The sequence below is a fragment of the Stomoxys calcitrans genome, chromosome 4 (genome assembly GCF_963082655.1).
Source record: "Stomoxys calcitrans chromosome 4, idStoCalc2.1, whole genome shotgun sequence".
In the NCBI taxonomy this organism is placed as follows: Eukaryota; Metazoa; Arthropoda; class Insecta; order Diptera; family Muscidae; genus Stomoxys; species Stomoxys calcitrans.
Window position 1 is genome coordinate 40,648,990 of NC_081555.1, and position 27,427 is coordinate 40,676,416.

At 39.4% G+C, this 27,427-nt stretch overlaps 1 protein-coding gene across 6 annotated transcripts in view; it reads left to right on the top strand.

Annotated features, from left to right (window-relative positions):
* Nucleotides 1–27,427, top strand: part of LOC106090138 (protein Tob1) — a 133,345-nt gene that overhangs the window by 69,531 nt on the left and 36,387 nt on the right. For all 6 annotated transcript variants that reach the window (XM_059366942.1, XM_059366940.1, XM_059366937.1 and 3 more), the window contains one exon: nt 16,930–17,063. The gene's annotated coding sequence lies outside the window, so the exon portion shown is untranslated. The remainder of the gene's footprint in view (nt 1–16,929; nt 17,064–27,427) is intronic.

A 27,427-nucleotide genomic window follows, 5' to 3' on the forward strand; every position in this document is an offset into this window, starting at 1 on the left:
GCCCGAACCGTTCGTATGTGGAATCGACTTCCTGCTAATGTTTCTCTCACCCACTCTGACAAAGATTTAAGAGAAATGTCAATAAGCACTACACCCTTTTCCCCCCTCCAATTCCTCATTTCCTCTCGCCAACGCAATGCACTGCATTCATAGGGGACATTCCCTGCATGTTGGCTGACAGAAAAAAAAAAGTTAAAGTGTGCAAAGTTCGGCCGGGCCGAATCTTATATACCCTCCACATTTGTCGAGTTCTTTTCACGGCATCTCTTCTTACGCAAAACTAGAAATAAAATAGAGAGATCGATTTATATGGGAGCTGTATCAGGCTATAGACCGATTCAGACCATAATGAACACATATGTTGATGGTCATGAGAGCATCTGCCGCACAAAATTTCATTCCAATCGAATAAGAATTGCGCTCTCTATAGACTCAAGAAGTCAAGACCCAAGATCGGTTTATATGGTACCTATATCAGGTTATAAACCGATTTGAACCATACTTGGCACAGTAGTTGGATATCATAACAAAACACGTCGTGCAAAATTTCATTTCAATCGGATAAAAATTGCGCCCTCTAGAGGCTCAGGAAGTCAAGACCCCAGATCGGTTAATATGGCAGCTATATCAGTTAATGGACCGATTTTAACCTAATTTAGCACAGTTGTTGGAAGTCACAGCAAAACACGCCATGCAAAATTTCATTTCAATCGGATTAGAATTGCGCCCTCTAGAGGCTCAAGAAGTCAAGACCCAAGATCGGTTTATATGGCAGCTATATCAGTTAATGGACCGATTTGAACCATAGTTAGCACAGTTCTTGAAAGTCACAGCAAAATTTCATTTCAATCGGATAAGAATTGCGCCCCCTAGATGCTCAAGAAGTCAAAACCCAAGATCGGTTTATATGGCAGCTATATCAGTTAATGGACCGATTTTAACCTAATTTAGCACAGTTGTTGGAAGTCACAGCAAAACACGCCGTGCAAAATTTCATTTCAATCGGATTAGAATTGCGCCCTCTAGAGGCTCAAGAAGTCAAGACCCAAGATCGGTTTATATGGCAGCTATATCAGGTTATTGACCGATTTAAACCATACTCAGCACAGTTGTTGGAAGTGATAAAAAAACACCAGGTGCAAAATTTCAGTCAAATTGGACGAGAACTGCGCCCTCTAGAGGCTCAAAAAGTCAAGACTCAGGATCGCTTTATATGGCAGCTATATCAAAACATGGACCGATTTGGCCCATTTACTATCCGACCTACCTATAACCGACCTACTCTAATAAAAGGTATTTCTGCAGAATTTCAAGCGCCTAGCTTTACTCCTTTGAAAGTTAGCGTGCTTTCGACAGATAGACGGACAGACAGACAGACAGACGGACAGACAGACGGACGGACAGACGGACGGACAGACGAACGGACGGACAGACGGAAGGACGGACAGGCGGACGGACATGGCTAGATCGACTTAAAATCACATGACGATCAAGAATATATTGGGTTGCCCAAAAAGTAATTGCGGATTTTTTAAAAGAAAGTAAATGCATTTTTAATAAAACTTAGAATGAACTTTAATCAAATATACTTTTTTTTACACTTTTTTCTAAAGCAAGCTAAAAGTAACAGCTGATAACTGACAGAAGAAAGAATGCAATTACAGAGTCACAAGCTGTGAAAAAATTTGTCAACGCCGACTATATGAAAAAACCGCAATTACTTTTTGGGCAACCCAATATATACTTTATGGGATCTTAGACCTATATTTCGAGGTGTTACAAACAGAATGACGAAATTAGTATACCCCCATCCTATGTTGGAGGTTATAAAAAAGGAAAACATATTGGTGAAACAATTTTTGTGGATTTTTATGAGCAGAGTACATTACTCTTTAAATGCAGCACAAATAAATGTGTAAAAGTGTCTATTGCACAACAACCAGCACTTCAATTGCATCGAGTGTATTAGAACTTAAATAAATTCCATAAAATGGAATTTTGTCTACAAAGGGGTTCTGGGTTATACAAAACTTGACTCAAAAGCCCTCCACATATTGGCTATTACAAAATTCTCCCAATTTAATATTTCATCATAGTCCCCGAGTAGCTCTTCAAGCGTCAGTTAACATTGACCCATTCTGTAATGTTACATAAAATTTCAGTTATGAATCTGTCACACTTGTGACAATGGCAGCTGAAGCGCAAAACATTCCACACTAATAGACAAAAATATTAATTCACCATAAAAATGTTTAGAAAAAAAATCTAAATAAATATTTGTTTTATTAACGCAACCACCCACTCACTCACCCACTTGTGTGAAAACCAGAGGCAAAATGAATCGGCATATTTCTTCCTCCATTTGTCCAACTAAACATCTCTTCCTCAGATTGTGTATAGATGTAACACTGCGATTTTTTTTTTATGTCTCCTCAACTGACATTCATTTTGTCCGTCCGTTTATTCGTTTTATCTGTAAACGCCTACAAAAAACAACATAAATAAATATTTAATGGCTGAATAATAAATTTAATTATGAGCAGAAAATGTGTCTGCATCAGAGTGAAGTTCACAAAAAATGCACAAAGACAAGTCCATGTTCATGTCAATGTCCATATTCAACTACAATAAGCAGCAAAGATATTCATGGCGTTATATATATTTCTTAGCTTGTAAATAATTGAATTTGCTGCCCGAGACAAATGCGGCTACGCAAATAACGTCCCTCTTTAAAAAAAAAAAAGAAAAACGTGTCATTAAACAAAAAAAAAAAAAAATGTGAAAAAATCCAAAAACCTTGAACTTCAACTAGAAAAGGAAAGTTGAAAATATCTACAAAAGTCACAACCAAAGAAGACGGCAATAGAAATCAATTAAAAATAGATAATTTTAAAAGAGCTCAGCAATGCCCAGCTAGCCATACATGCTCTTATACCCATGGACATGCAGCCATACATCATGTATGCATGTGTGTGTGTGTGTGTGCAATGCATGTGTCTGGCTCATAAAGAATACCGCCCAGGAAAATAATCAATAAACGATATAAACTCAATGGAACGATATAAATAATAAATGCTAGCGGTACACAGTCTTGTACTTGTGCTCTTTCTTGCCTCATAAATTCTTTAGAGGCAAACTAATCTATGGCCGTCTAGGCCAGTCAACCACAATCTGTAATAAATAAACTAAAATGTATTCGTAACCCACCCATCCCATGCCATAGACGTCCATTTCAATTTCAGTTTCAGTGTTCAATAGCAATGCCGGCCCCGTTTTTACGTCTTACGTGGACGCTCACGTTGCCATTCAGGCCAGTGGGTTTGTGAAATTCCTACTAATATCCCTCGTCTTGGTGGTTGACGTTGAGTGGCACATAAGCCATTGCCAGTGTGTATGCATACAACCTCCTACAAAGGCCCCCTGTCTCTCTCAATCTCTCCCTCTCTCTCTCTCTCTCTTTGTCATATACACCAGCAATTTGCACATCTCCAAGATGGGCCACCAAGAATAGCATAAACAAATAATCTGAAATTCATTTGGTCGTTTAGCTGTCATATGACTTGTGTTATGGCATATTCCCCCCACCCACTGAAAGAAAAAAACGTTTAAAATAAATTTATTATTTATTTTTAACAACTTTGCCCCCACTTTGTGGGCAGCCAAACTACGAAGGTTGTCCAGGGGTAGGGCATGGGGGGCACTCACATATTGCTAATATTTCCAAAACACACATTTCGACCATTAGACTAATGGCAATGGTCAAGTTGTTTTTTTTTTCTTTGGTTTTTTTTAAATAATGCATAAGTCAAAAAAAGTTGAAAGAAAACAAAATTTTACTAGGAAAATTTTAATTTTTCATTCTTTGTGAGCAAAGATTTCGTAGAAAAATTTAAATACAGCTGTTGCTAGTTAAGTACTTCGAGGATCATTAGAGTTTTTTGAAAACCATAATTCAGAATTTTATTTAATTGTCATTGATGTTAAGTAGGTGAAACCAGTGGAGTTCTAAAATTGATTGCCCATTCTTCCACAGAAGTAGGAGATACTTATGTAAACCACAATAACAAATCAAATCAAAACAAGTAAAAGCGTGCTAAGTTCGGCCGGGGCCGAATCTTATATACCCTACACCATGGATCGCATCTGTCTAGTTCTTTTCCCGGTATCTCTTTTTAGGCAAACATATCATATCAAAGAAAAAAATTGCTATGATATTGAAGCTATGTCAACTTAAGGTCCGATGGTCCAGACCGTAATTAAACTGAATGTTAAAGACCATATTAGAAGTCGTTGTGTAAAATGTCAGCCAATTCAAAAAAAAACATGTAAAAAGGCGTTAAGTTCGGCCGGGCCGAACTTTGGATACCCACCACCTCGGGAATATACGTAAACCACCTTTCATCAAAATCCGGTGAAAAGTGTATACCTTTTGTCCCATAGCAGTTATATCAAAATATGTTCCGATTTGAACCAAATACTTATAAGTACAAGTCATTGTTCAATTGTGTATAACAAAGTATTGGTCTTTTGAGCTACATACGACACGGATTTCGAAAAGCCTAACATAAGTCACTGTGTCAAATTTCAGTGAAATCGGATTATAAATGAGCCTTTTATGGGGCCAAAACATTAAATTGAGATATCGGTCTATATGGCAGTTATATCCAAATCTGAACCGATTTGGCCCAAGTTTCAGAAAAATGTCGAAGGGCTTCACTCAACTCACTGTCCCAAATTTCGGCGAAATAGGACAATAATTGCGCCTTTTATGGACCCAAAACCATATATTGAAAGATCGGTCTATATGGCAGCTATATTCAAATCTGGACTGATCTGGGCCATACTGCAGAAGGAAGTCGAAAGGCTTAACCTAACTCACTGTCCTGAATTTCGGCGACATCGGACAATAAATGCACCTTTTATGGGCCCAAAACCTTAAATAGAGAGATCGGTCTATATGACAGCTATATCCAAATCTTAACCGATCTGTGCCATATTGCAGGATTATGTCGATGGGCTTAACTTAACTCACTGTTCCAAATTTCGGCGACATCGGATAATAAACGTCGCTTTTAAGGGCCTAAGACCCTAAATAGCAGGATCGGTCTATATGGCAGCTATATCCAAATCTGGACCGATCTGAACCAAATTGACGAAGGGCGTCGAAGGGCCTAACACAACTCACTGTCCCAAAATTCAGCAAAATCGGAGAGTAAATGTGGCTTTTATAGGCCTAAGACCCTAAATCGGAGGATCGGTCTATATGGCAGCTATATCCAAATCTGGACCGATATGAGCCAAATTGACGAAGAATGTCGAGGGGCCTAACACAACTCACTGTCCCAAATTCCAGCAAAATCGGATAATAAATGTGGCTTTTATGGGCCTAGGACCCTAAATCGGCGGATCGGTCTATAGGGGGGCTATATGAAGATATAGTCCGATATTGCCCATCTTCAAACTTAACCTGCTTATGGACAAAAAAAGAATCTGTGCAAAGTTTCAGCTCAATATCTCTATTTTGAAAACTGTAGCGTGATTTCAACAGACAGACGGTCAGACGGACAGACGGACGGACATGTCTAGATCGTCTTAGATTTTTACGCTGATCAAGATTATATATACTTTATGGGGTCGGAAATGGATATTTCGATGTATTGCAAACGGAATGACAAAATAAATATACCCCCATCCGTCGGTGGTGGGTATAAAAATTGGGCCTTTAGGGGCTCAAGAAGTAAAATAGGAAGACCGGTTTCAATGGGAGCTGTATCAAACTATAGACCGATGCAGGCCATAATTGATTCGTATATTGAAGGTCATGAGAGAAGTCGTTGTACAAAAAATTTTAGCCAAATCGGATAATAATTGCGCCCTCTAGAGGCTCAAGAAGTCAAGATCCCAGATCGGTTTATATGACAGCTATATCAGGTTATGAACCAATTAAACCATATTTGGCACAACTGTTGGAAGTCATAACAAAACACCTCATGCAAAATTTCAGCCAAATCAGATAGGAATTGAGCTCTCTAGTGGCTCAAGAAGTCAAGACACCAGATCGGTTTATATGACAGCTATATAGCAATATAGCTGTCATGGACCGATTTAAAACCCACTTAGCACAATTATTGGAAATGATAACAAAATACCTCATGCCGAATTTCAGCCAAATCGGGTGAGAATTACGCCTCTAGCTACTCGAGAAGTCAATATCCAAGATCGGTTTATATGGCAGCTATATCAAAACATGGATCGATATGGCCCATTTACAATCCCAACCGACCTACACTAATAAGAAGTATTCGTGCAAAATATCAAGCGACCAGCTTTAGGTTAGGTTGAAAAGAGGGTGCAGATATTAATCAGTCCCATGCCACTATGGACATACACCTATGCCAGTAATCGGCTTGGTGTGCGCTCTAAAAACTATAAAGTAACCTCTAAAAAGAAAATTTTAAGTTAGCAATTCCGTGCTACTTACAAAATCCTTAATTGTTTTCAATACCACTCCCCTAAGTTAGTTCATGTCTGGTATTGTGTCTCCACCTAAGTGCCGGTATCTGTTAGACGCGAAAGCCGGGCAGTGACACAGGAAATGCTCCAATGTCTCATCATCTTTCCCGCATGCCCTACACATGCTATCATTACCCGCACCGATTTAACATAAGTGAGCTCGTAGTCCTTTGTCTCCCCCCAATAGCTATACTGACCTCCTTCTTGCTTCCTTTCAGTAATAGCCTTATCTCACGATCTGGATCCCCCCATAGGATTTTCGTTGTTCCACAATGTTGCATGCGCATTCGTCCCCACTCTCTTAACTCGGACTGCGTCGACCCGAAAGGCTTCGGCTTAACCAAGTTTATTGACGGCAGTCCTCTGGCCGTCACCGCCAAATCGTATGCTCTTTCATTTCCCCTTACTACGATATGGCCCAGCACCCAAACGTTGCGGATTTTGCCATCCTCAGAGAAGACGTTAATCTCCTTCTTACACTGCAAGACTGTTCGTGACCTTACCGTGCTGGTTGCTGGATACTCAGCTTCGAGATGTCGCTTTCTCTCCACTAGGTCACTTCATTGGAGTTTCAGATGTCCTTGTTGTAGCAGTGTGTTGTGTTCTATCTTTCGTCTGCTTGATTCTGTTGAGTATTCAGCTCCAGGAACTCTGCAACTAAGATGGAATACTTCCAGAGGGTTTTGGGTCTGAGTCGAGTTGGTCTGGCTGGGCAGTTAAACAGACGTTTTCGTCCATTGTGATACCACAGAAACCGAAGAAGGAAAATGCCTTTTAAATTCATACCGTTGAACCATCCAGATCGCTTTAAAAAGTCCAATAACTTGCGAATGTTCACATCCCCTAAATCAGACAGGTTCTCAAAGAAATGAGAACCTTAAGTGGAACTCCTTCTGACAGCCAGTGCGGGACACACACACAGAAGGTGTTCTATAGTCTCTGCTTCTTCGATGTCCTCACAGCTTCGGCAAAAGTCGTTACTGGCAACCTTCAGTCTGTCAGCATGTTTTCCGATTAGACAGTGACCCTTCATGACGGACACTGTGACTGAAACGTCTGTTCTAGCCAGTGACAGCAAAGAGGTAGACCTCTTCAAGTCCAGATTAAGCCATATAGTTTTGGAATGCTCACAGCCCCCTCTTTGTGACCATCTATCATTCGTTGTCCAGACGAACGGACAGACAGACGGACGGACAGACAGACAGACGGACATAGCTAAATCGAATCAGAAAGTGATTCTGAGTCGATCGGTATACTTATCAATGGGTCTATCTCTCATCCTTTTGGGTGTTACAAACTAATTCACTAAGTTATAATACCCTGTACCACAGTAGTGGTGAAGGGTATAAAAATGCAAATTTTGTCCATGAACTAAGGAACAGGGGGAAACTTCTCACATATCAATGAGTGCTATCCGATAAAGTTTAAGCTCAACGCTAAGGGGCCTTCTTTTATAGTCGAGTCCGAACGGCGGGCCGCAGTGCGAAACCTCTTTGGAGAGAAGTTTTACATGGCATAGTACCTCACAAATGTTGCCAGCATTAGGAGGGGAAAAACACCGCTGAAAATTGTTTCTGATGGTCTCGCCAGGATTCGAACCCAGGCGTTTAGCGCCATAGGCGGACTTGCTAACCTCTGCGCTACGGTGCCCTCAGCTGTTCCACCTCCTCGTAATCCTAGTGGGAGCATCCTCATTCACCGTGCAAGAAGTGAAGCCTTTAATCTGTACTGCCAAAGCTATGACCCGCTGGTCATTATCTGGGGGAGAATGGCATGGGGAAAATGATGCGCATTAAAGTCTCCTAGAACCAGACGATTGTGACCAGACGATTGTGACCAGACAGTAGACCATTATGTCGGGCTTGTAAACTTAGCTATTAACTCTATGCCTCACAACTACCAACCGGCGGTATGTAAACGTTATATAGCCCTACCTCGGCAGTACCGGTCTTGACTGCTATCCCCATACATTACATGTAGGGGTCACTAGCCCCGGTCGCAGTCGCGAAGATTCTATACTGCACGGAATCCTCCACCTCCATTCCTTAAGCGATCCTTTCGTAGCACATTGCATCGGTGACAACTGTGCAGACTGCAGGTGTTGGTTAGCTTTGTCTCCTGGATCGCTGCAACCAATATGTTTTTCCGACCTATAAAATTCACTATCTCGTCTATCTTGCAATAGCATACCGCATACCATTGCAATTAAATTGCAAGAAAGATACACTACATACCATACAACATTTTCGTATTTGAAACAGATGTAGCAGAGAGTAATCCATCTCAAAATTGCAACAAATAAATACCCTCTGTTCTCTACAGAATTTATTTAAATAAAAAAAAACCTCATAGTGTAAGATCGCATATTGAAGCAACATCCGAAAATAACTTTACAAATTCTTATCTTTTTCAGATCTCACGGTATGGACTTTTAACCTTAAAAATGTGAATTTTAAAAAGGCAAGTTATACAATATATACTCTTCCCTCATTTTAAAATCTTTATTGAAATATAAAAAATATTTTAAGTAATTACATTTTTATACCCTCCACCATAGGAGGGGGTATACTAATTTCGTCATTCTGTTTGTAACACCTGGAAATATTTGTCTAAGACCCCATAAAGTATATCCATTCTTGATCGTCGTGACATTTTAAGTCAAACTAGCCATGTCCGTCCGGCTGTCCGTCCATCCGTCTGTCTGTCGAAAGCACGATAGCCTTTGAAGGAAATTTAGCATGACTTGTTTTTTATGACTTCCAACAACTGTGCTAAGTATGGTTTAAATCGGTCCATAACCTGATATAGCTGCCATATAAACCGATCTTAAATCTTGACTTCTTGACCCACTAGATGGTGCACTTCTTATCCGATTTGGCTGAAATTTTTCATGAAGTGTTTTGATATGACTTTCAACAACTGTGTTAAGTGTGGTACAAATCGGTCCATAAACTAATATAGCTGGCATATAAACCGACCAGGGATCTTGACTTCTTAAACCTCTAGAGGGCGCAATTCTCATCCGATCTGGCTGGAATTGTGTATGAAGTGTTTTGTTATGACTTTAATGGTTAAAATCGGTATATAATCTCATATAGCTGCCATATAAACCGATCTGGGATCTTGACTTCTTAAGCCTCTAGAGGGCGCAGCCGATTTGGCTGCAATTTTGTACAACGGCTTCTCCCATGAATCGATTTATAGCCTGATACAGCTCCCATATAAACCGATCATGGATCTTGATTTCATGAGCCACTAGAGGGCGCAATTCCCATCTGATTTTGCTGACATTTTTCATGAAGTGTTGCGTTATGACTTCCAAAAACTGTGCTAACTATGGATCAAATCAGTCCATAACCTGATAAAGCTCCCAGATAAACCGATCTTGGATCTTGACTTCTTAAGCCACTAGAGGTCGCAAAATTTTGCTAAGTGTTTTGATATGACTTTCAACAACTGTGCTAAGTGTGATACAAATCGGTCCATAAACTAATATAGCTGCCATATAAACCGATCTGGGATCTTGACTTCTTAAGCCTCTAGAGGGCGCGATTCTTACCCGATTTAGCTGCTCCCATGAACCGATCTATAGACTGATACAGCTCCCGTATAAACCCATCTCCCGATTATGCTTATTGAGCTTCTACAAGGCGCAATTCTTACCCGAATGGACTGAAAAATTACCCAATGACTTCGGATATAACTTCATATAGCACCGAATCGGACTATAACTTCATATAGCCCCAACATCATAACAATTCTTATCCATTATTCTTTGTTTGCCTAAAAAGAGATACCGTGCAAAGAACTCGACAAATGCGATCCATGGTGGAGGGTATTTAAGATTTGGCTCGACCGAACTTAGCACGCACTTACTTGTTTTTCTCTATAAATTAAATTATGATCCCGAAATCCATTTTCGATATTTGATCCAAGATCCAAATGTAATAGCTGCCTCAAATTCATGTTGTGGATCATCCGCCTACCCTTTGTACTATATAATATATTTATTATGTACGAGATTATTTTTAAATCTCTTGCATCTCGGATGGAATATTTATTTTTAAAATCCCAAGAATATTTATTTTTATAAATAAATAGATGATTGTACATACATAGGTATTTTTCTTTGGCAAATGTGTTTAAACAAAATATTTAAATACGTACATATATGTGAAAACATTCTTCTTTTTATTTTTTAATGTCAAAAAATATTAATAATTTGTTTTTTTTTTTTGTTTATTTTCCGTAATGCTCTAAGCATTTCAAAAAATTGGTTTGAAGTAGAATCTTAGATTTCTTTAAAAGCATTGTAAAAATAAGTAACATTGCAAAAATTTTTGATATACTGGTCTGGATTTAAACCCATTCGTTGAGCATCGTACCGCCCGCGACCATGTCATTTACTTACTTACATAATTACTTAATTAATTTGTTCCATTAACCTCTATCTTCTGCGCTCCCTCTCCACTATTCTAGTTTCGTGATATCTTTCTCAAATAACTTCCGAGTTGGGGCTAAGAAGTCCTCATACTGCTCAAAGTTCATACGACGCCGATATAGTCCAGTTCGAACTCTGCTCTAAAAAGGAGACTCCTTATCATTGAGCTTAAACTTGAATCGAAGAGCACTCATTGATATGTGGGAAGTTTCTCTCTGTTCCTTAATGAAATGTTCAGGGGCAAATTTTACATACCAGGTTTTAGACCAAAACAGGCCATACTTGGCACATATGTTCTAGGTCATAAAAGAAGTCACTATACAAAATGTCAGCGACATCGGATAAGAATTGCAAACTCTATATGCTCAAGACATATAATCATGATATGAGTTTATATGGGAGCTATTACAGGTTTTGGACCGATTCCACCAATAAATGTCATAGAAAACGTCATTAAACAAAATGTCAGCCACATCGGATAATATTCACGCCTTCTAGAGGCTCAAGACGTCAAACTGGCAAATCGGGTTATATAGCAGCTAGCGTGCTTTCGACAGCCAAACGGAGGAACATGACCAAATATACTTAAAATGCGAGAACGCTCACATGTCTAGGCATGACGGGCTGTAGACGCGAAATGGGGCCTGAATTCGAGAATAGTTCGCTGGCTCTTCAGGTGCGTGATTAGAGCAATACTCATTTACGCCTCAGTAGTTTGGTGGACGGCACTGTTGCCAGCGGCACAGACTTGGATTGACGAAACTCTGGAAGATGATGATACACAAACGGATTAAAGCTAGAGGACAGAGTGGGTCTGCATTGAGGACCCAGGGACTTAGATTTGTTTTATACTACCTGACCATAATGCGATCATGCAGGCTGAGGGCCTCAGTAATTTGGTGGACGGCGCTTCTGCCAGCGGCACAGTCTTGGATGGATGAAACTCTGGCATTGCCATCTAGAAGATCAGACGGATTAAAGCTAAAGCACAGAGTGGGTCTGCATTGAGGACCCAGGGACTGATATCTGTTTTAGACTGCAAGCGGAGATCCAGACGATCACGGTGTGGTGTTAACGCAAGGACGTCGAGTGTGAACATCTCTATGGAGAGTGAACTGGCCATCAAGGCAATAACAACCAGGTTGGTAAGATCACAAAGTGTCTTGGAATCTAAGAAGGATGGCACGATCCGCATCGTTTGGTTGCCGGGCCATAGCGGAGTAAGAGGGAATGAAAGAGCAGACGATTTGCCAGTGAAGAATAGAGGATTGCCGTTAATAAACTTTGTTAAGCCGAAGACTTTCGGGCCGTCGCAGTCTGAGTTAAGGGCGCATGTAACACTGTAGAACTGCGAATCGGTCGGTAGGATGACGAAACTACTATGGGGTAATCCGCATAGTGAGAAGATGAGACAATTACTGAAAGAAAGAAAGTCAGCATAGATTTCGGTATCATAACGGGACACATACGTTACCTTATGCAAAATCGGTGCGGCTATGTGATAGCATGGGTAGGGTATGTGAGAAAGATGATGAGACGTTGCACCGTGGGATAGAATCGCGATATTGGGTTGCCCAAAAAGTAATTGCGGATTTTTCATATAGTATAATAAAAACATATGGAATTTGAAAAATATTCAATGTCTTATAGAAATATACAGTAGAAAAAACATCTTATATATTTGAAAGAAATTAGCAAGATGTAAACACATGCTAACACAAAATACTCACAAATGTAACAAATGTAACCCATATGTAATCCTGATAGGCAAACATATTAAAATTAACTGCAAGGTGCTTCCAATTTCCTTCTTCTGTGCCAAGGGGCAAAGAATTTCTTAGCGTAGAGAATGTTTAAAACAAAATAGTTACGAGTTGTTCATAATTAATTTTATACCCTTCACAATGCTTTCAATTACATTGTATAAAAAAAACTAGAAGCTAAAAATTATCAAATCATACTAAAGGCAAAAAATTCAAATGTTCCTAAAATACCACACATCACAACCAATTAACGTTGTCTTTCATTCGTTGCATATTTCTACATATGAATGTTAAGGTAAAACGAATTTTCAAAATCTTGTTGAAAACCGAAATCGAAATGTTTCAAAAACATTTTTTGGCCTTACCGCTCTGTCGACCCACCCTTATACTCATGTCTAAATATCCCCTCTAACATTTATCTTATTTTATTGCAAATGAGATAATATTATTTTGCATTCTTTTCCGACTTTGTGTGCAATATACTGTTTTTGTTTTTTTTTTGCTTTTTGTTTTTCATTTTCAATTTCAATTAGATCTCATTACGTTTCGCCACAAACCACAGAAAAAATAAAATGTCATTTTATGAACAGCGGAAAATGTTTCATATTTAATAATATCATGTATAAATTTCAATTATACTAATTCGATTGTGAAAACCATAAAAACATTTTTGGCTCAGTCTATATGAATATATATCTATAGGAGCACTTGGTATGCAGTAGGGACAAAAGGTGATAAACGATTGCACACAGAAAAAAAATTTCGAAAATTTTTTCAATTAAAAATTTAATTGAAAATAAAAATGTTTTCGGTTAAAAAATTAATTGAATTAATCAGAATTAACAGCACCCGAACAGCAATTAGAGCGATGGCGCGGTTTCTTCAGCTCCGAAGGACCTACTGGCCTCCCGAGGATGTAAGCTCCCCTTATGCGCCGAAACCCACGCAGGAATATATCTACGGCCCCATTCATCTGCGAAGAAATTGAAGCCGTTCCGGTCTCACTCAAAAACGGCGAATCAGCCAACCCAGATAATATGCCTGCTGAACTGTTGCGGTATGGGGCATACCCCATAGCTCAAGCGATCACCCCAATAATCAGAGAGACCTGAGAGACCAAACGCCGTTCCCACGGCATGCAAAAAGGGGATCGGTCAAAATCCCAAAGAAGGCTGACCGAAATGTGGATACTAAATTGTTGTTTGTAGATTGCTATAAGGAAGCACACAAAATTTCGCTTAAATCGCACCACCCATCTCCGAGATCTAGCGTTTCTGAAAATTTGGGTAAGGGGGAGGGTCCGCTCCCCCTTCAGATATCAAAAAATTTAGTAAACTATTTTCACCACAGGATCATGATTATTATCATATGCACCATCGGCGAAAATTTCAAGAAAATCGGTTCAGCCGTTTTTGAGTCTATAAGGCACGCACACAAACAAACAAACCTACAAACAAACACAAATTGATTTTTATACCCTCGACCATAGGATGGGGGTATACTAATTTCGTCATTCTGTTTGTAAGTCCTTGAAATATTTGTCTAAGACCCCATAAAGTATATATATTGTTGATCGTCATGACATTTTAAGTCGAACTGGCCATGTCCGTCCGTCCGTCTGTCTGTCGAAAGCACGCTAACTTTCGAAGGAGTAAAGCTAGCCGCCTTGAATTATGCACAAATACTTCTTATTAGTGTAGGTCGGTTGGGATTATAAATGGGCTATATTGGTCCACGTTTTCATATAGCTGCCATATAAACAGATCTGGGATCTTGACTTCTTGAGCCTCTAGAGTGCGCAATTCTTATCCGATTGGAATGAAATTTTGCACAACGTGTTTTGTTATAATATCCAACAACTGTGCCAAGTATGGTTCAAATCGGTCCATAACCTGATATAGCTGCCATATAAACCGATCCTGGGTCTTGACTTCTTGAGCCTCTAGAGTGCGCAATTCTTATCCGATTGGAATGAAATTTTGCACAACGTGTTTTGTTATGATGTCCAACAACTTTGCCAAGTATGGTTCAAATCGGTTTATAACCTGATATAGCTGTCATATAAACAGATTTGGGGACTTGACTTCTTGGGCTTCTAGAGGGTGCAATTCCTATCCGATTGGAGTGCGCAATTCTTATCCGATTGGAATGAAATTTTGCACGACGTGTTTTGTTATGATATCCAACAACTGTGCCGAATATGGTTCAAATCGGTTCATAACCTGATATAGCTGCCATATAAACCGATCTGGGATCTTGACTTCTTGAGCCACTTTAGAGCACAATTCTTATCCGATTTGGCTGAAATTTTGCATGACGTGTTTTGTTATGATATCCAACAATTATGCCAAGTATGGTTAAAATCGGTTAATAACCTGATATAGCTGCCATATAAACCGATCTTGGGTCTTGACTTCTTGAGCCTCTAGAGGTCGCAATTATTATCCGATTTGCCTGAAATTTTGTACGACGGATCCTCTCATGACCATCAACATACGTGTTTATTATGGTCTGAATCGGTCTATAGCCGGATACAGCTCCCATATAAATCAATCTCTCTATTTTACTTCTTAAGCCCCAATGGGCACAATTTTTATTCGAATTGGCTGACATTTTACACAGGTCTCCAACCTATAAATTTAATTGTGGTCCAAACCGGACCATATCTTGATATCGCTCTAATAGCAGAGCAAATCTTTTCTTATATCCTTTTTTGCCTAAGAAGAGATGCCGGGAAAAGAACTCGACAAATGCGATCCATGGTGGAGGGTATATAAGATTCGGCCCGGCCGAACTTAGCACGCTTTTACTTGTTGTATATCAAACACCCAAACGTTAATGAGCCTAAACCCTGCGAGCGAATTTATAGACCAATAAGGATCATATGTGGTATACATATACTATTTTCGTAGCATGGTATTTCACTTAAAGCTCTTTCATTGTCGAAAATAGATATTCAAGGGATAATTTTGTTCCATATAAAGTAAAAAAGGCGCAGCGGAGCGTTCCCAGTTCAGCTAGTTGGATAATAATTGATATATGTTAAGCAGTTGTAGTATATCTAGGATCGATGTTAGCTAAGTTTCCTTTACTCTTCCCAATAGCATTAAAGCTCCATAAGTGTATGTAAAATACATGCCTTTAAGCTAATTAGCTTAACCCACTAACAAACATTTTCCTTTTTCTATTCTTCTAGCCAATTATTTCAGCGTTCTAAGCACAATTGTGATTTTTTTTTTATAGATCTTGTTGTTGTGCGCTTGAAATAACTTTTGACACAAACATATTGCTACTTGTTTTTTTGTCTTTTATTTGTTGCTTATTTTTCTTAGTTTGTTTGTTTATTGCGCTAAAAATAGTAACATATAACTCAAAGGCATAGCAAAGCAATCGCTTCCCAACAAAAGTAGGAAAAAAAAAGAACAGAAAAAAAACTTATGAGCTATTTTTGAAAAAAGTAAAAAAAAAATTGTGAAGGTTAAATAGAAATTCAAGCTACCCGCCAGTGTGTCTGCCATTATATAAAACTCTTTCCATCCCCCCAAAACCAGACGTCCTAGCCGAATGTTCTTTTGTCGTTGTCATCGTCGTCGCAGTCATCTTTCATAGACATGTCAGTGGTCTTGCGGTGTGGTATGTATGAGCAGCAGCAGTTAATCTTCAATTCGTTTCATTCAATTCAATTTGGCTGTTTGTGGTTTTCGTTTTTTTTTTTACAAATTGTTGTTCATTTTATTGTACTATGACCTGCACAGTGGGTGGTATTATCAATGGGGGGGGGGGGAATATAAGGACCTTGCTAAAGATAACCTTAAGAAGAGACAAAATGATAAGGGTGAGAAAAAAAAACAATCATCATCATCAAAAGCTATGTGTGTACCAAGAATATGGTCCTTGACTTCCTAAAAAAATCGTGAATCCCAGACCACTGTGACTCTTTAGGCAACAATGATAATATCTTCTCTCTCTTAAGCCCTGTAAAATTTTCTACTCTCCCTCCCTGCATCTCATTCCCTCTACATTTGAGTCAAAATGTGTTTTTTTTGAAAACATTTCCACAAAACGCTGATTTCATCAGCTGATTGTGTTTGGTATGTAAATAAGTCTGTCTACATGCTGCAATAAAATGAAATTGCTTTAATTTAGTTAAACAAATATTTAATACTCAAATGTACGTGCAATCGACATTTATTTTTCCATTTACATTTCCAGCCACTCAGAATGCCGAGGCCTTCCATTCAGTCTCAGTAGTAGTCAATAGTGATGTACCACATACAAGGCAACGGCTGGCAGATGTTTTCACCCATACATGCAAGCGTATTGGGACGTACCGCTTCAAGAACAAGGTTAGTTGACCCAATTAGTAGTAGTTAGAGTAACGTAACGTTTTGATATGGGCAAATATTTGCCTCGGCTGTTTGATAGTTAGTTTGGCTTAAGTGATAAGATTGTCAAGCGTATGAAAAACATTTCCAACCAGGCAATGGCAAGAAGAACAGTTTTTTATTCACCAAATTCGAAACCTAAGCAAAAACAAGGAAAAAGGTATAAAGTTCCACCACCTCGGATACATAAAACAAACCACCTTTCGTCATAATACGGTGAATAATGCATTACTTGGGTTCATAAGCATAGCAGCTATTTCTAAACATAGTCCGATCTCCACCAGATTCAGGGAGGCTGTATAAGGGCGCCATAGGGTCCGTCTATGACGCTGAACGCCTGGGCAGCTATATCTAAACATAGTCCAATCTCCACCAGATTCAGGGAGGCTATATAAGGGCGTCATAGGGTCCGCCTATGACGCTAAACGCCTGGGTTCGAATCCTGGCAAGACCATGAGAAAAATTTTTCAGCGTTGGTTTTCCCCTCCTAATGCTGGCAACATTTGTGAGGTACTATGCCATGCAAAACTTCTCTCCAAAGAGGTGTCGCACTGCGACATTCCGTTCGGACTCGGCTATAAAAAAGAGATCCCTTATCATTGAGCTTAAATTTGAATCGGACTGCACTCATTGATATGTGAGAAGTTTGCCTCTGGTCCTTAGTAAAATATCCGCCTATAAGGCTGAACGCCTGTGTTCGAATGCTGGCGAGACCATCAGAAAAAAATTTCAGCGGTGGTTTTCCCCTCCTAATGCTAGCAACATTTGTGAGGTACTGTGCCATGTAAAACTTCTCTCCAAAGAGGTGTCGCACTGCGGCACTCCGTTCGCACTCGGCTTTAAAAAAGAGGTCCCTTATCATTGAGCATAAATTTGAATCGGACTGTTCGCATTGGTATGTGAGAAGTTTGCCCCTGTTCCTTAGTAAAATATCCGCCTATAACGCTGAACGCCTGGGTTCGAATCCTGGCGAGACCATCAGAAGGTGTTCTGTAGTCTCTTCCTCTTCGATGTCCTCATAGCTTCTGCAACAAAAATCGTTACTGGCAACCTTCAGTCTGTCAGCATGTTTTCCGACCTGTCATGACGGACACAATGATTGAGACGTCCGTTCTAGCCAGTGACAGCAAAGCGGTAGACCTCTTCAAGTCTAGATTAGACCATATAGTTTGGGAATGCTCACAGCCCGCTACTTGTGACCATCTATCATTCGTTGTCCTTTGGTCCTGGTTCTGAAAACTTAGTTTACATGTCGCTAGAGGCATACCCACAGATCCTAGTATCGCTGGAATATGTAGGGTAGTTCCTAGTCTCGCAAGCTCATTCGCTTTACAATTCCCTGGGATATCTCTGTGGCCCAGCACCCAGAACAGGTAAATTTTGAACTGTTCATCCATCTCGTTGAGAGATCTGCGACAGTCGAGGGCGGTTTTTATGTTCAGAAATACGTTCTCCAGGGAATTAATGGCTGCCTGGCTGGCTGAGAATATATTTATGCCAATTGTCGTTATGACATTATATCTTAGCCATTCCACCACTTCCTTAATTGCAAGGATCTTCGATTGATACACAGTGCAGTGGTCGGGTAACCTTTTCGATATGACCAGTTCTAGACCTATAGAGTACACCCCGAAGCCCACCTGGTCGTCTAGTTTGGAACCATCCCTATAGAAGTCTGTGTAATTTCTATTGCCAGGGATATCGTAGTTGCAATCGGTTTTATGAGGAATAGTGGCACAGTACTTTTTATCAAAAAGCGGCTCGCGTAGGGTGTAATCCACACTGCCTGAAACATCGCACATTGTAAGATAACACATTGGCAGTAGCCGCCACATGACCAAAGTAGCCGCCTTAACCTCACGGCAGCATTAAATTCAGTGCATCAGATGGTGTCGTCCCCAGTGCGGCTATGATGCACAAACTAGCCATCCTTCGGATCCAGTTGAGCAATGAACAGTAGGTGGACTTTTGAAGCGCGGTCCACCACACCACAACACCATATAGAATTATAGGTCTGACAGCTACAGTATGTATCCAATGCTTGACGCGCGGTCTAAACCGGTATTTGCGCTTTCTGCAAATGAGACATTCTTTTCATTTTTTAGAGCGCACAACAACTCGATTAGTGGATTAGGTGTATGTCCATAGTGGCATGGGACGGATTAATATATGCACCTTCTTTTCAACCTAACCTATCTAAATGTGGTTTTAATGGGCCCAATACCTGTATCACCACATGGTGGGTGCTAAAAATTTATACAAAATAAAATTATACGGGAGCTTTATCAGGTTATAGACCGATTTGAACCGAACTTGGCACAGTACTCAGCCAAATCGGATATAAATTGCTGCTTTCAGGGTCTCATGAATTCAAATAGGGAGAACGGTTTATATAGGAGCTATATCAGGTTATAGTTGGAAGTTAAAACAAAACTCTACGTGCAAGATTTCAACCAAATATGACAAAAATTGCGACTTGTAAGGTCTCAAGAAGACAAATCGGGTGATCGGTTAATATGGGTGCTATATCTAAATCTACACCTATGTGGCCCATTTGCAATCCCCAATGACCTACATCAATAGTAAATATCTGTGTAAAATATCAAGCGGCTAGCTTCGACCGCTATAGTGATTTTGACAGACAGACGGACGGGCATAGCTAGATCCTTTTAGAACGTAGAGACGATTAAGGGTATATAAAGGGTAATTTTTGTTATGCAAGTCAAATTCTCCCATTTTAGGTAAAAAAAACAGGTTGGATAACATCTCACGTTTGCACTCACCATTCACAGTTACGTTACGATTCACATCATCTTTGAAGAAGTACTGTCCATTGATGCCACCAGCCTATAAACCGCACTAAACTGTGACTTTTTCTTGGTAGCTCTTGCAATGCATTTGGCTTATCTTCACTCCAAAATGGACAATTCTGCTTATTTACGTGCCCATTGATCCAAAAATGAGCTTCGTCGCTCAATGGAAGAAGCGCGTGATGGACTTTCTTAACAGAGCACGCATTTTGATAATAAATATCAATAATTTGCAAGCGTTGTTCGTTTGTACGACGATTCATGGTTAAATTATAGACCAAACTGAAGATGTTTGACAGTGAAACAAAACACGAAACGTCCGTGAGCTGTTTAAATCAGTATTGCCAAAAAGATAATATTGGGTTGCCCAAAAAGTAATTGCGGATTTTTTAAAAGAAAGTAAATGCATTTTTAATAAAACTTTGAATGAACTTTAATCAAATATACTTTTTTTACACTTTTTTTCTAAAGCAAGCTAAAAGTAACAGCTGATAACTGACAGAAGAAAGAATGGAATTACAGAGTCACAAGCTGTGAAAAAATTTGTCAACGCCGACTATATGAAAAATCCGCAATTACTTTTTGGGCAACTCAATAGCTAAAAAATCAACCGGAACTTGCATGAGCTGTTTAAACCAGTGTTGACAAAAAGATAAAAGCTAAAAAATCACCCTTTAGTGTCTTAGACGAATATTTCGAGGTCTTACAAATGGAATGACTAGATTAGTACACCCCCATCCTATGGTGGTGGGTATAAAAATGGGGACGAAGAAAATGCTGGCACATTCCGTAAAAGTGGTACCGAGTTCTATGAGCAAAATAGTTGCCACATGTTGCTGCCCCAGTACAAATTTCGCTTCAATTATTTGCAATAGTAATTAAATGCTCATGTGAAATGGACACCAATCAACTCTGCCTCAATGTTGTTGTCTTTTTTGCATGCTGTAATTTGACTTTTGTTGGTGTTCTGGCAAAGAATAGAGTTCGACGGATTTCGCAATAATTTAATAGGCATTTTCGTTACGTTTTAAGTCATTACAAGGCTTCAAGCGGTAGAGCCTAATGTCCATAATATATAACTAGGTGCATTATTTCACTTGTAACCCATAAAACAACAAGAGTTTTCTAATTGAAAATTGTTGTACCAAACACAACAACAATGTATTACAAAATTGGTCAGTTGTTATAGTGATTCTAAACGTAACAAAGCGAACGTGCCTGTTTCAAAAACTAGCCTACATTAACGACAAAGCAACGCTTGTGAACATCAACAAATTAAAAATAAATCCTTCAATTTACGGGGATATTCATTCTCATGGTCATTAGCTCAACTCCCTCCCTTTTGGCAGAAGTAACCTAAACATAATTCATTGACCAGCCATAATAAGCAGCAACCATAATAAATTAAAAATGATTTTATCTAAAGCAATATTTCATAGGCCACCATACTCCTTGGTAATTTAAAACTTTTTAATTTTTGATGGCTTGTTAAATAGGTTGTCTCTAGAATCTTGAAGCCTTTCAATAAATAAATGGATAATTGGAATTCTGAAACTCTACGTACTCTGACAGTCATCTTATATTTCTCAGCGACAAGGTGCAAGGGAAGAAGTAAACTTTTTCTTCCCATATCCATGTAAATGGTACACTTCAATGTCATTCCTCTTCAGCCCCATTGACATACAATTGCATGAATGAACAACCTTTATACTAGGAATGCATTCATCTGTTTCTATTGCAATTGCTGTGGTCGTAAATGTCAATTGTAATATTTATTGAAAAATAGAGCAAGGAAATGACAAATTTATTTTCCACTAGCTACAGTGTTGAAAATGTCCAACTGCCAGGGATGCCAGGCAGTGCAGATTTTTATCCAACATATTGAAATGAATTTCCCAAACATATTGAAAGTCCAATCTATAAAAGTTTCAGAGATTTACATAAATTTCCAAAATCATTTTAAATATTTCATATTTAATAAACATGCTTATTTCAACTTTATTTGTATTTCGAAAATTTCTTAATAAAAAAAACCCCATCTGGCATCTCTGCCAACTACTAGTTAATAGCAGCACATGCGACTCTCAATTCAAATAGCTCAAATTGGATGTGTAGAAATGATTGCGGAAACAGCAGAGATTCGTTCAAAAACCCCCACTGCAATTTTGAAATGTAAATAGAATGTGAAAATTATTATAAGCACATCTGCATTTTCAGGTGAGCTGAACTTAATTTAAAACAAATTTTGAAAAGCTTTGCGAGGTGGTATGTCATTTGTGATGATTATTGCAGAGAAATTCAAAAAGTTTTGGACCTAATATCGTACTTAGAATGGCTTATAGAAGGCGTAACAGAAAATCTTCAGTCAAATCGAAGAGAAACAAGTAAAATGGGGTTAAGTTCGGCCGGGAAAACCACCTTTCGTCCAAATCCGGTAAAAATGCATACCTTATGCCCCCTAGCAACTATATCGAAATATGTTCAGAATTGAGCCAAATACTAATAAGAAAAAGTCATTCAATTGGGTATAACAAAATATTGGTGTTTTTAGTAGCTATATCTAAAAATAAACCGATCTGAACCATATACGACACCGATGTCGGAAAGCCTAACATAAGTCACTGCATAAAATTTCAGTGAAATCGCCAATACGCCTTTTATGGGGTCACGGCTTGAAATCGAGATATCGGTCTATATGGCAGCTATATACAAATCAGGACCGATTTGGGCCAAGTTGCAGAAAAATGTCGAAAAGCCTAACACAACTCACTGTCCCAAATTATGGCAAAATCGGACATTAAATGAGTCTTTTATGGGCGCAAGACCCTAAATCGGAGGATCGGTCTATATGGCAGTTATATCCAAATCTGAACCGATCTGAGCCAAATTGACGAAGGATGTTGAAGGACCTTACACAACTCACTGTCCCAAATTTCGGCAAAATCTGATAATAAATGTGGCTTTTATGGGCCTAAGAGCCTAAATCGGCGGATCGGTCTATATGGCGCCTACATCCAAATCTAGACCGATCTGGGCCAAATTAAAGTAGGATTTCGAAGGATCTAACAAACTCACTGTCCCAAATTTTGGCAAAATCGGACAATAAATGCGCCTTTTATGGACACAAGACCTTAAATCAAGAGATCGGCCAATATGGCAGCTATATCCAAATCTGTGCCGATCTAAGCAAAACTCAAGAAATATGTCGAAGGACCTTACACAACTCACTGTCCCAAATTTCGGCAAAATCTGATAATAAATGTGGCTTTTATGGGCCTAAGACCCTAGATCGACGGATCGGTCTATATGGCAGCTATACCAAATCTGGGCCGATCTGAGCCAAATTGACGGAGGATGTCCAAGGGCCATACACAACTCACCGTACCAAATTTCGACAAAATCTGATAATAAACGTGGTTTTTATGGGTCTAAGACCCTAAATCGGAGGATCGGTCTATATGGCAGCTATATCCAAATCTGGGCCGATCTGAGCCAAATTCAAGAAAGATGTCGAAGGACCTTACATAACTCACTGTCCCAAATTTCGGCAAAATCTGATAAAAAAAATGTGGCTTTTATGGGCCTAAGACCCTAAATCGGAGGATTGGCCTATATGGCAGTTATATCCATATATGGACCGATCTAAGCCAAATTCAACAAAGATGTCGAATGGCCTTACACAACTCACTTTACCAAATTTCAGCAAAATCGGATAATAAATGTGGCTTTTATGGACCTAAGACCCTAAATCGGTGGATCGGTCTATATGGCAGCTATATCCAAATCTGGGCCGATCTGAGCCAAATTCAAGAAAGATGTCGAAGGGCCATACACAACTCACTGTCCCAAATTTCGGCAAAATCTAATAATAAACGTGGCTTTTATGGGTCTAAGACCCTAAATCGGAGGATCGGTCTATATGGCAGCTATATCCAAATCTGGACCGATCTGGGCCAAATTGAAGAAGGATATCGAGGGCACTAACACTCGACAAATTTCAGCAAAATAGAATAATAATTTGGCTTTTATGGGCCTAAGGCCCTAAATCGGTTGATCGGTGTATATGGGGGCTATATCAAGATATAGTCCAATATAGCTCATCTTTGAACTTAACCTGCAAAATTGCAAATTTTGCCCATGAACATTCCATTAAGGAACAGGGGCAAACTTCTTACATATCAATGAGTGCAGTCCGATTTAAGTTTTAAGCTCAATGATAAAGGGCCTCCTTTTTATAGCCGAGTCCGAACGACGCGGTGCGACACCTCTTTGGAGAGAAGGTTTACATGGCATAGTACCTCACAAATGTTGCCAGCATTTGGAGGAGAAAACCACCGCTAACATTTTTTCTGAAGGTCTCGCCAGGATTCGAATCCAGGCGTTCAGAGTCATAGGCGGACATGCTAACTAGTGCGCTACGGTGGCCTCCACTCTAATAAGAAGTATTTGTGCCAAATTTCAAGCACCTAGCTTTACTCCTTCGAAAGTTAGCGTGCTTTCGACGGACGTGCAGGCGGAAGGACGGACGGGCGGACAGACGGACGGATGGACAAACGGAACGAAAGACGGAAGGACAGACGGAAGGACAGACGGAAGGACAGACGGAAGGACAGACGGAAGGACAGACGGAAGGACAGACGGAAGGACAGACGGACGGACAGACGGACGGACAGACGGACGGACAGACGGACGGACAGACAGACGGACGGACAGACGGAAGGACAGACGGAAGGACAGACGGAAGGACAGACGGAAGGACAGACGGAAGGACAGACGGAAGGACAGACGGAAGGACAGACGGAAGGACAGACGGAAGGACAGACGGAAGGACAGACGGACGGACAGATGGACGGGCATACGGACGGACAGACGGACGGACGGACGGACAGAAGAACAGACGCAAGGCCAGACCGGCGGACAGATGGGCGGACAGACCGACGTACAGATGGGCGGACAGACCGACGTACAGATGGGCGGACAGACGGACGAACAAATGAGCGGACAGACGGACGGACATGGCTAGATCGACTTAAAATGTCATGTCGATCAAGAATATATATGTATACTTTATGGGATCTTAGACGAATATTTCGAGAAGTTACAAACAGAATGACGAAATTAGTATACCCCCATCCTATGGTGGAGGGTAATTAAATTAGTAAATTTTTTGATTTGCAGACCTTTTACGTTCGTGCACTTTACCATTATGAAAGTGCTGCGTTTGCTGATTAAATTGATCGTAACAGTTCGATGATTTGGGTAAGATTGCGTTCGGAAATTTAACTCAAAGTTGAAAAGTCGATATCACATCACGCAGTCACACTATTAAGCTTGAACTTCATCACCAATTTCTTTCTCTTTAAGTGAACTCAGAGGCAAATGCTTTGGGGGACAATATAATGAGATGCCAATAAAACAAAAATCATGTAGCCGTTCGACAGATATACCAGTATGAACTTGAACTTCATGGTGACTCTTCATATCATACCCTGTATAGAATTCCAACATTATTACCCCATGAAACCCTATAACATTACCATAAAATGAACTTTTAAGGTTCAAATTAGAAAACCAATCATTTTCTATGATTAATAGTTCAACTGTCACTAGCTTTTGACTTGTTTTTTTTGCAATTTGTTGTAAAATATTTAATTTTGAAATACAAAGTTCAAATTGAATTTACTAAACATTTTGACATGGGCAAAATTGAATTTTCACCCAAAACCAAAAGCCCTTTGTTATACAATTGTTGCAAGACTAGCCTCATGTCTTGCTTCAAAAAAAAAAATTAAGGTTTACTTTCATCCCCAGGTCCCTTCAGTGCATAAAATACATAAAACTTTAATAGCAAGGGCATCGTTAGTATGTCAGGCATGGAAGCAGGTCTGTCTTAAAATGCTGCCATCACCCCTTAAAATGACAACATTTTGGGATAATAAAAAAGTTTGCCAGCCAAAGCGTAATGTGCAAAGCATTTTGACATTCCATCCTCTTCAAAAGTTTTATTTTATTAAAAAAAAAACTAAATAAATTTATGCCACAACTAAGTTGGCCCCTAATCAAATGGCCAAAAAAGAACCACTTTCCTTTGTAAGGTAAAAGAGGTATGTCATATACCTGCAGCTCTTTTCTTAGCAGCACCACCCCTTTCTAAATAAACAAAAAAAAAAATCAAAGATTACAAATAAAAGCATACAAATCAGGCAAACTACAAGGGTATGAGGGCAAATAAGAAACTACAGACAAATTTGGCAACATGGTTAAAGTTCCCTTCTCAAGTGCCAAAAGTTGATGACACATAACGAAAAATAGAAACACTGACACTTATCCCTATAAACAAAGATAAACTTTTTTGCCCAAGTGTTGAGGGAACAAAAGCTGCTTGAGAGTTGCTCATCTACTATAATGCCAATAAATGGAATTCATGTGACACTCTCCATTATTGATTTCTAACAATGGAAAAAGCAGTCACCCTATTATAATGGACGGCTTACTTTTTAATTTAAAAAAGTTTCCGTTTCATTTTGTTTTTTTTTTTTCTTTTCCAAGTAGCATTAGGGCAACTTGTTATTGCCTGTAACACCATTTATTTCATTCCTCAAAGTCTTCAATTATTTTTACTTAGCAAACTTTTTCTATATCTCTCTCTCTCCCTACCTCCCTCCCTCCCTTTCGCTTTAACTTCCCACAATGCGCCAAAGATTTTAGTATGTCATTGTTTCAAAGTCAAAGAATCAATTTGGTGTAGAAAAAAAAGTTCTGCTCATAAAGAAAAGCCAGTGGCAACACTGTACCAAGTACAGTGTCTTATACTAGACTCTGCACTAAGCCCAACAAAACTGCACAGCATCATTGAATTCGCCTTCAACTTACTGCCACTGATTACGAACTGTTTTACCACCCAACTGCCAGATGCCTGGCCTCGAATGTTGATTTTCATTTTGGGGGAAAATGTGAATTTAAAATACAACACAGTGCCCGTTGGTTTTATTCCTTTTTTTTTATTACACAGATCCCTTTTAAAAACGGAAAAGTTTCCTAAAATTGGCCAACAAAGAGCTCTAGTTTTGAGGCAATTTCCGTTACTTTTTCTCTTACAAACCATTGAATATGATTTGACAAAAAAATCCATAAACACTAGATTTGTGTGCCCTGTGGGTGGATGGGTGATGCTCTTGGTATGTCAGTGTATTGGTTAATTCCTTTGTTAGTGTTGTGTTGTGTCAGCCCAAAGCTCGTTTAAATGTCATGGTGAAGAGATAACGCCATAAGAGTGTGTCTTATCATAACCACCATCACAACACACCAACTGTCAGTTAACCCCCACGCATACAGCCATCAACAAATTATGTACACTTACTTTATCCTGTATACAAGGATCTTAGCTATTGTGGAGAACACCATAACCACAATTCAAATCTAAGCGTTAAAAAGAAGAAGGAAGTCCTCACAATCGGTTAGTAAAATAAATAAGGAATGAAATGTTTAGTTTAGTAAACAGAGTTGCCAACTCAA